Source organism: Rana temporaria, chromosome 5 (genome assembly GCF_905171775.1).
Source record: "Rana temporaria chromosome 5, aRanTem1.1, whole genome shotgun sequence".
Taxonomy (NCBI): domain Eukaryota; kingdom Metazoa; phylum Chordata; class Amphibia; order Anura; family Ranidae; genus Rana; species Rana temporaria.
Genome location: NC_053493.1, coordinates 13,747,348 through 13,755,644, shown reverse-complemented (window position 1 = coordinate 13,755,644; position 8,297 = coordinate 13,747,348). Strand labels below are relative to the sequence as shown.

General features: G+C 42.3%; 1 protein-coding gene across 1 annotated transcript in view; it reads left to right on the top strand.

Moving 5' to 3' along the window:
* The first annotated feature begins 1,008 nt into the window (after positions 1-1,008).
* The window catches only part of OBSCN (obscurin, cytoskeletal calmodulin and titin-interacting RhoGEF), a 640,872-nt gene continuing 633,583 nt past the window's right edge, over positions 1,009-8,297 (top strand). Inside the window, exon 1 of the mRNA XM_040354276.1 lies at positions 1,009-1,276. The gene's annotated coding sequence lies outside the window, so the exon portion shown is untranslated. The remainder of the gene's footprint in view (positions 1,277-8,297) is intronic.

Here is an 8,297-nt window from a genome sequence, read left to right as displayed (position 1 = left end):
CAATCACGAGCCCTCTGAATAGGAACGCCCATTCCCCGCGGGGAGTATGAAATTTTACTACGCGATTAAACAGTGAGTACGGCGCCAAAAAAAAATATAAAGGCATACTGTAGCTCGCGCTACTATGCTAAATGACATGCTATAAAGTTGTTTTTTAGGGTGAAACACCGCTTTAAGATCCGACGGCGTAAGAGACTTACGCCGGTCGGATCTAATAGAAATCTATGCGTAACTGATTCTAAGAATCAGGCGCATAGATACGACCGCTCAGACTCAGAGATACGCCGTCGTATCTCCTTTGAGAATCTGGGCCTTAGTGGCCATTTTCACATAGAGAAAAATGCTCTGGAGCCCACACACGACCGTTTTTAACGACCAATTTAAAAAAATTGCAGTTTTCTCGTCATGAAAAACAGTCGCGTTTACGCGGCATCAGAGAGGAATGTCAGAGTTGGCCCGGGTGGGAACTGGCTAAAACGCACAAAGCTCAGCGCCCCGAAAAGTTACATGAGTTACTTTGGCGCATTTGTCCCACGTAGTGTCAGCCTACGGTCTTCCCTGAGTGCGCAAAAAAAAATGAAAGCGCAATAACGCGCGTTGATGAAACGCTGGGATTGGTGGCTGCCATAGATCACATTTTTGGATTTGGAAAAGCTTCAAGTTTATTTTAACAAAAGCCGCGTTGGCGCCCCTTCGAGAAGTTTTGGAATGCGGAGCGTTTCGCACTGTACGTTCCACCTGTCCTTCCTTATGTCACCCCCCCCCCTCCCTTGTGATTGTTCCTCCCTGTAAATAAATAAAGGAACAGCCTGACCCCCCCTCCTCCCCTCCCCCCCCCCCCCCCATCCCTCTATCACATGAAGTGCAGGCTCCACAGTAAGTGACACCAGGGTCTATTTTTGGGGCTGGAAGCCGGCAGACACCAGACACCCTCCCACCCATGGCAGGGGCTCCCAGGGTACCCTTCAGATGACTTTTCTTTTTCTCGCTGCTGCAGAGGAGGACAAGCTGATATTCTGGGAGGGGGGATCAGCCTGAACCCTTCAAACTAAAAACAAAAAAAACTAAAAAAAATTCTATCCTTTTTGTCCCCCAAAAACTGGATTTAAGAGAAAAAAAAAAGACAAACAATCCGGGATCTACAAAACTTTCCAAAAATATATATATATATACCGAAGGGCGGAGAGCTGTCCCCATGAGCGGCGGGGGGCTTCCTTCTACTGCGCCCAACAATCCCTGAAGACAGGAGGAGGTCTGAGGAACAAAATACAATCAGGTAATGTTATTCTAGAACTTTTTATTACGTTGTTACCTGAAAGGGTTAATTAATGATCAGCGCGGCCAGGTGGGCGTGGCGTTACCGGACATCCACCAGCTGGTAATGCTGGAACTTGTAGTTCCCCCCCGGCCAGCTGATTGGCCTTAGACTGCAAGACCCCCATACACACTATGCGATTATCTGCAGATTTATGTCTTCAGATTTACCAAAACCATACAATACGAGGTCAAACCTTAAGCGCCTGGAATGCATCCAGAAAGGCATCAAAAACGCACCGCAACACGTTAAAAAAACGTGTATATATATATATATATATATATAGGTTCTTCAAAAAGTTTCCAAAATAAAAAATAAAATAAAAAGTATCAGTTAAAAATAAATAAATAAACAGAAATAAACAAATAATATAAAAAAAAGTAACAGCAACAAAAATGTGTAGTACACACACATATATATGTGTACTACACATTTTTGTTGCTGTTACTTTTTTTATCTTATTTGTTTATTTCTATTTATTTATTTTTAACTGATACTTTTTATTTTATTTATTTTTACATTTTAGACTCAGTGTGATGTTTGTTTTATGTAATTTTTTTTTTTTAACCAAGTATTTTTTTTTTATTTATTAACTTATGTCATTTTAACTGTTTGGTCAAACGTAATACTGTGGTTCTGAATTCAATAAACATAAGACAGAAGTTTTATCAGAACTTTTTAATTCCCTTATCTTTTTATATTTTCCCAAATTTTTTTAATATATATATATATATGTTCTTCAAAAAGTTTCCACACTTTTTTTTAACTTTATTATATATATGTGCTACACGTTTTTGTTGCTGTTACTATTTTTATTTTATTTGTTTTATCTCTATTTTTTTTTTTTTTAATTCCGTTATCTTTTTATATTTTCCAAAAAAAATGTTATATATATATATGTTCTTCAAAAAGTTTCCACGCTTTTTTTAACTCTATCATATATATATATATATATATATATATATATATATATATATATATATATATATACACACACACTACACATTTTTGTTGCTGTTACTATTTTTATTTTATTTGTTTTATCTCTATTTATTTTTAACTGATTATTTTTTATTTTATTTGTTTTTACTGTGGTTCTGAATTCAATAAAAATAGGACAGAAGTTTTATCAGAACTTTTTAATTCTGTTATCTTTTTATATTTTCACAAATTTTTTTTATATATATATATATATATATATATATATATATATATATATATATATATATATATATATATATATATATGTTCTTCAAAAAGTTTCCACACTTTTTTTAACTCTATTATATATATATATATACACTACACATTTTTGTTGCTGTTACTATTTTTATTTTATTTGTTTTATCCCTATTTATTTATTTTTAACTGATTATTTTTTATTTTATTTATTTTTACTGTGGTTCTGAATTCAATAAAAATAGGACAGAAGTTTTATCAGAACTTTTTAATTCCATTATCTTTTTATATTTTCCCCAAAAAAATATGTTATTGTTATATAAGTATGTATGTATGTATATATATATATATATATATATATATATATATATATATATATATATATATATATATATATATATATATATATATATACACACACATGTACTACACGTTTTTGTTGTTGTTACTATTTTTATTTTATTTGTTTATTTCTATTTATTTATTTTTTAACTGATACTTTTTTATTGTATTTATTTTTACATTTCAGATAACTCAGTGAGGTTTGTTTTATGTAATTTTAACTGTTTGGTCAAACTTAATACTATGGTTCTGAATTCAATAAAAATAAGACAGATGTTTTATTTTTCGACTCAGTTTGATTGAGGCCTTGTTCACACCAGATGCAGTCCAGTGCATTTTTTTTCAGCATCAAAAACGCATGCAAAGTAGGTGATATGGTTGTCAATGGTATAGTTCACACCAGTGCTTGCAGTTCCAGAAAAACAAAAAACAAAGAAAAAATAGAACATGCTGCATTTTTCCTGCACTGGACTGTACAGGAATGCGGTAAAACGCGTCAACAATGCACTGGGCCCCAGTACAACGAGGGCCAGTTCACACCATAGGAACACAGTCCGGATGTGTTCCAGATGCTTTTCTGCATGCGTGTTTTTGGTGCGTTTTTTATGCAGTCCATTGCATTTTTCCTCCCTCTTTTTTTCTCAAACTTAAATAAGGATATGAATGTTCTTGCCATTGAAAACCATGGGCCAGATTCACGTAGAATCGCGGCGGCGTAACGTATCGTATATACGTTACACCGCCGCAAGTTTTCATCGCAAGTGCCTGATTCACCAAGCACTTGCGTGAAAACTTACGCCGGCGGCCTCCGGCGTAAGCCCGCGTAATTCAAAGGGGCGTGTGCCATTTAAATTAGGCGCGCTCCCGCGCCGGACCTACTGCGCATGCTCCGTTTTGAAATTTCCGGCCTGCTTTGCGCGAAGTGACGTAATTTTTTCGAACGGAGACGTGCGTAGCGTACTTTCGTATTCCCGGACGTCTTATGCAAGAAAAAAAAAATGTGAAATTCGACGCGGGCACGATGGCCATACTTTAACATGGGCTGTGTAAAGTTAGGGCAGGTAAAACGACGACTAACTTTGCGACGGGAAACTAGACTAGCAACGACGAACGAACGCGAAAAAACGTTGTGGATCGCCGTAAAACCTCATTTGCATACCCGACGCTGGAATACGACGCGAACACCACCCATTGGCGGCCGCGGTATTGCATCCTAAGATCCGACAGTGTAAAACAATTACACCTGTCGGATCTTAGGGCTATCTATGCGTAACTGATTCTATGAATCAGCCGCATAGATACTCTGAGAGATACGACGGCGTTTCAGAGAAACGCCGTCGGATCTCTTCTGTGAATCTGACCCCATATAACCAGCTTTCCATTAGACATGTGTAGAACGAAAAAGTTTTGTTTCGATCCGTTATTTACATCAATTCGTTCAGTTAAATTTGTTTCATTAGTTTTCGGAATTTGTTTCGTTTATTTCTTTTTTAAATCGATTTGAAAAGTTTGCGAATCAATTTTGAATAGTTTTCGAATTTGAAAAAGTTTCCACTTTTTTTTAAACTCTATTATATATATATGTATTACACATTTTTGTTGATGTTATTTTTTTTATTTTATTTGTTTGTTTCTATTTTTTATGTTATTTTTTAAACTATGAATGAGTTACTATGAATGTTTTCATGCACACATAGAAACTGATAGTTCCAATGTATCAATCTATACTGAGGCCTGGATTCACGTAGCACGTACGCCGACGTATCTCGAGATACGCCGTGTAAGTGCATATATGCGCCGTCGTATCTATGCGCCAGACTCTGAAAGCAAGATACGCCTGAAACTAGGCTTCATCCGACTGACGTAAGTTTCCTATGCCGTCGTATCGTGGGCGCATATTTACGCTGGCCGCAAGGGGCGCTCCCATTGCTTTACGATTCGAATATGCAAATGAGTGAGATACGCCGATTCACAAACGTACTTGCGCCCGGCGCATTAATATATGCGGTTTACGCAAGTCGTACGTCCGGTGTAAAGTTATGCCTCATATAGCAGGTGTAAGTCAGCAGCCTCAATGCAAATGGCTGCACCAGGGAACACAGCCGTCGTTTTTTACGTCGTTTACGTAGTACGTGAATAGGGCTGGGCGTAGGTTGCGTTCACGCGGTAGGCAGTGATTCGACGTATCTTAGGCGTTAGTTCCGACGTGATTCTGAGCATGCGCACTGGGGTACGTCCATGAGCCGGCGCATGCGCCGTTCGTTATTTGTATCTTGATGGCGCTCGGCCCATCATTTACATGGGGTCACGCCTCATTAGCATGGCTCACGCCCACTGCCACTTACGACGAGTTACGCCGAGGGAACCCAGCGTACATTTGGGAGCACTGGCTTTGTGAATACTGCGCTCGCCGCTCTGCGCTACGTCGACGTAGCGTATATTCGATACGCTACGCCGGCATAACTATGCGCCGCTGTATGTGAATGAGGGCCAATGTATCTATGTCATGTCCTCTCTTCTAACATCAGATATGCGCGTGTTTGCCCCCTTTGCATCATTGGGCCAGATTCAAGAAGCAATTGCGCCCGTGTAACCATAGGTTACACGGCGCAATTGCTTACTTGCTCCGGCGTAGCGAATGCTCCTGATTCAGGAACATCGCTACGCCGACTGCAGCCTAAAATCTGCGCGGCATAACGCTCTTATGCCACGCAGATTTTAGGCTGCATTCTAGCGAAGACCGCTAGGGGGCGCTCCCATTGTGATCTGTGTATAGTATGCAAATTGCATACTAACACCGATTCACAAACTTGCGCGGGCCCTGCGTACGCAAATTACGTAATTTGCGTACGTCGGGGTTTCGCGTAACGTTACACATCCTAATAGCAGGCGCAGCCAATGCTATAGGATGGCCACGTTCCCGCGTTGCGACGTTCAAATTTTACGTCGTTTGCGTAAGTGGATAGTGAATGGCGCTGGACGCCATTCACGTTCACTTTGAAGCAAATGACGTCCTTGCGACGTCATTTGCCGCAATGCACGTCGGGAAAGTTTCCCGACGGAGCATGCGCTCTACGCTCGGCGCGGGAGCGCGCCTAATTTAAATGATTCCCGCCCCCGGCGGGATCATTTACATTAGGCGCCCTTACGCCGGGCAAGTTAACACAGCGCCCCCGCAATTTACGGAGCTTCTGCTCCGTGAATCGCGGGCAGCGCAGGAAAATTGCGCGGGCGCAGGGCAAAAACGCTGCCCCGTGCCTGCGTAAGAAAGGCGCAGATTCTTACTGAATCTGGGCCATTGTATTCAAAGTCTTTACATCTCTAGAATATGGTCACTAATGTCCATCTCTAACTCTCTCTAACTAATGTTCATCTCTCACTCAAAAGTAAGTACACCCCTCACATATTTGTAAATCTTTTCTTGTATCTTTTCACGTGACAACACTGAAGAAATTACACTTTGTATCTACAATGTTGTGTAGTGAGTGTACAGCTTGTATAACAGTGTAAATTTGCTGTCCCCTCAAAATAACTCAACACACAGCCATTAATGTCTAAACCGCTGGCAACAGTAGTAAGTACACCCCCTAAGAGAAAATGTCCAAATTGGGCCCAAAGTGTTAATATATTGTGTGGCCCCCATTATTTTCCAGCACTGCCTTAACCCTCTTGGGCATGGAGGTCACCAGAGCTTCACAGGTTGTCACTGGAGTCCTCTTCCCCTCCTCCATGATGACATCACAGTGCTGGGGGATGTTGGAGACCTTGCGCTCCTCCACCTTCCGTTTGAGGAGCCCCACAGATGATCAATAGTGTTTAGGTCTGGAGACATGCTTGGCCAGTCCATCACCTTTACCCTCAGCTTCTTTAGCAAGGCAGTGGGTGTCTTGGAGGTGTGTTTGGGGTCGTTATCATGTTGGAATACTGCCCTGCGGTCCAGTCTCTGAAGGGAGGGGATCATGCTCTGCTTCAGCATGTCACAGTACATGTTGGCATTCATGGTTCCCTCAATGATCTGTAGATCCCCAGTGCCGGCAACACTCATGCAGCCCCAGACCATGACACTCCCCCCACCATGCCTGACTGTAGACGAGACACACTTGTCTTTGTCCTCCTCACCTGGTTGCCGCCACACACGCCTGACACCATCTGACACCAAATAAGTTTATCTTGGTCTCATCAGACCACAGGACGTGATTCCAGTAATCCATGTCCTTAGTCTGCTTGTCTTCAGCAAACTGTTTGCGGGTCTTTCTTGTGCATCGTCTTTAGAAGAGGCTTCCTTCTGGGAGGACAGCCATGCAGACCAATTTGATGCAGTGTGCGGCGTATGGTCTGAGCACTGACAGGCTGACCCCCCCCCCCATCCCTTCAACCTCTGCAGCAATGCTGGCAGCACTCATACGTCTATTTCCCAAAGACAACCTCTGGATATGACGCTGAGCACGTGACCTCAACTTCTTTGGTGGACCATGGCGAGGCGGGGGAGGGGAACCCGTCCTGTTATACCGCTGGATGGTCTTGGCCACCGTGCTGCAGCTCAGTTTCAGGGTCTCTGCAATCTTCTTATAGCCTCGGCCATCTTTATGTAGAGACACAATTCTTTTTTTCAGATCCTCAGAGAGTTCTTTGCCATGAGGTGCCATGTTGTACTTCCAGTGACCAGTATGAGAGAGTGAGAGCGATAACACCAAATTTAACACACCTGCTCCCCATTCACACCTGAGACCTTGTAACACCAACAAGTCACATGACACCGGGGGAGGGAAAATGCCTAATTGGGCCCAGTTTGAATTTTTTTTCACTTAGGGGTGTCCTCACTTTTGTTGCCAGCGGTTTAGACATTAATGGCTGTGTGTTGAGTTATTTTGAGGGGACAGCAAATGTACACTGTTATACAAGCTGTACACTCACTACACAACATTGTAGATACAAAGCGTCATTTCTTCAGTGTTGTCACATGAAAAGATACAAGAAAATATTTACACAAATGTGAGGGGTGAAGCCCCGCTCGTTTAATAGCGCCGCTTTACCGCTGTTTAAGCACCACTTTTGCGCTGCTTTTCGGCCAATATCGGGGCACTTTTAACCCCCCCAAAAAAGGGAATAATAACTCCCGTGTTGTGGCGCTTTTCAGGCGCTTCGGAATCGCTGCCCACTCATTGCAATCGGCAGGGGCGTTTTGGTAGTGATGTATACAGCGCTCCCAAACCGCCCCAAAGATGCTGCTTGCAGGACTTTTCCGAACGTCCCGCAAGTGCACCTCCCCGGTGTGAAAGCACTCATTGCAATGAATGGGAGGACGTTTTCAGGCGCTTTACAGGCGCTATTTCTATCCGCTTCCCGACCGCTGCACGCCGATATACGCCGGCAGAATGGCACGGGCAGGCAAAATGGGCGTACTTGTATGTCCCTTTGAATTTGCCACCCAGGGGCCACCTGCCGCGTGCCTCGTGAGTGC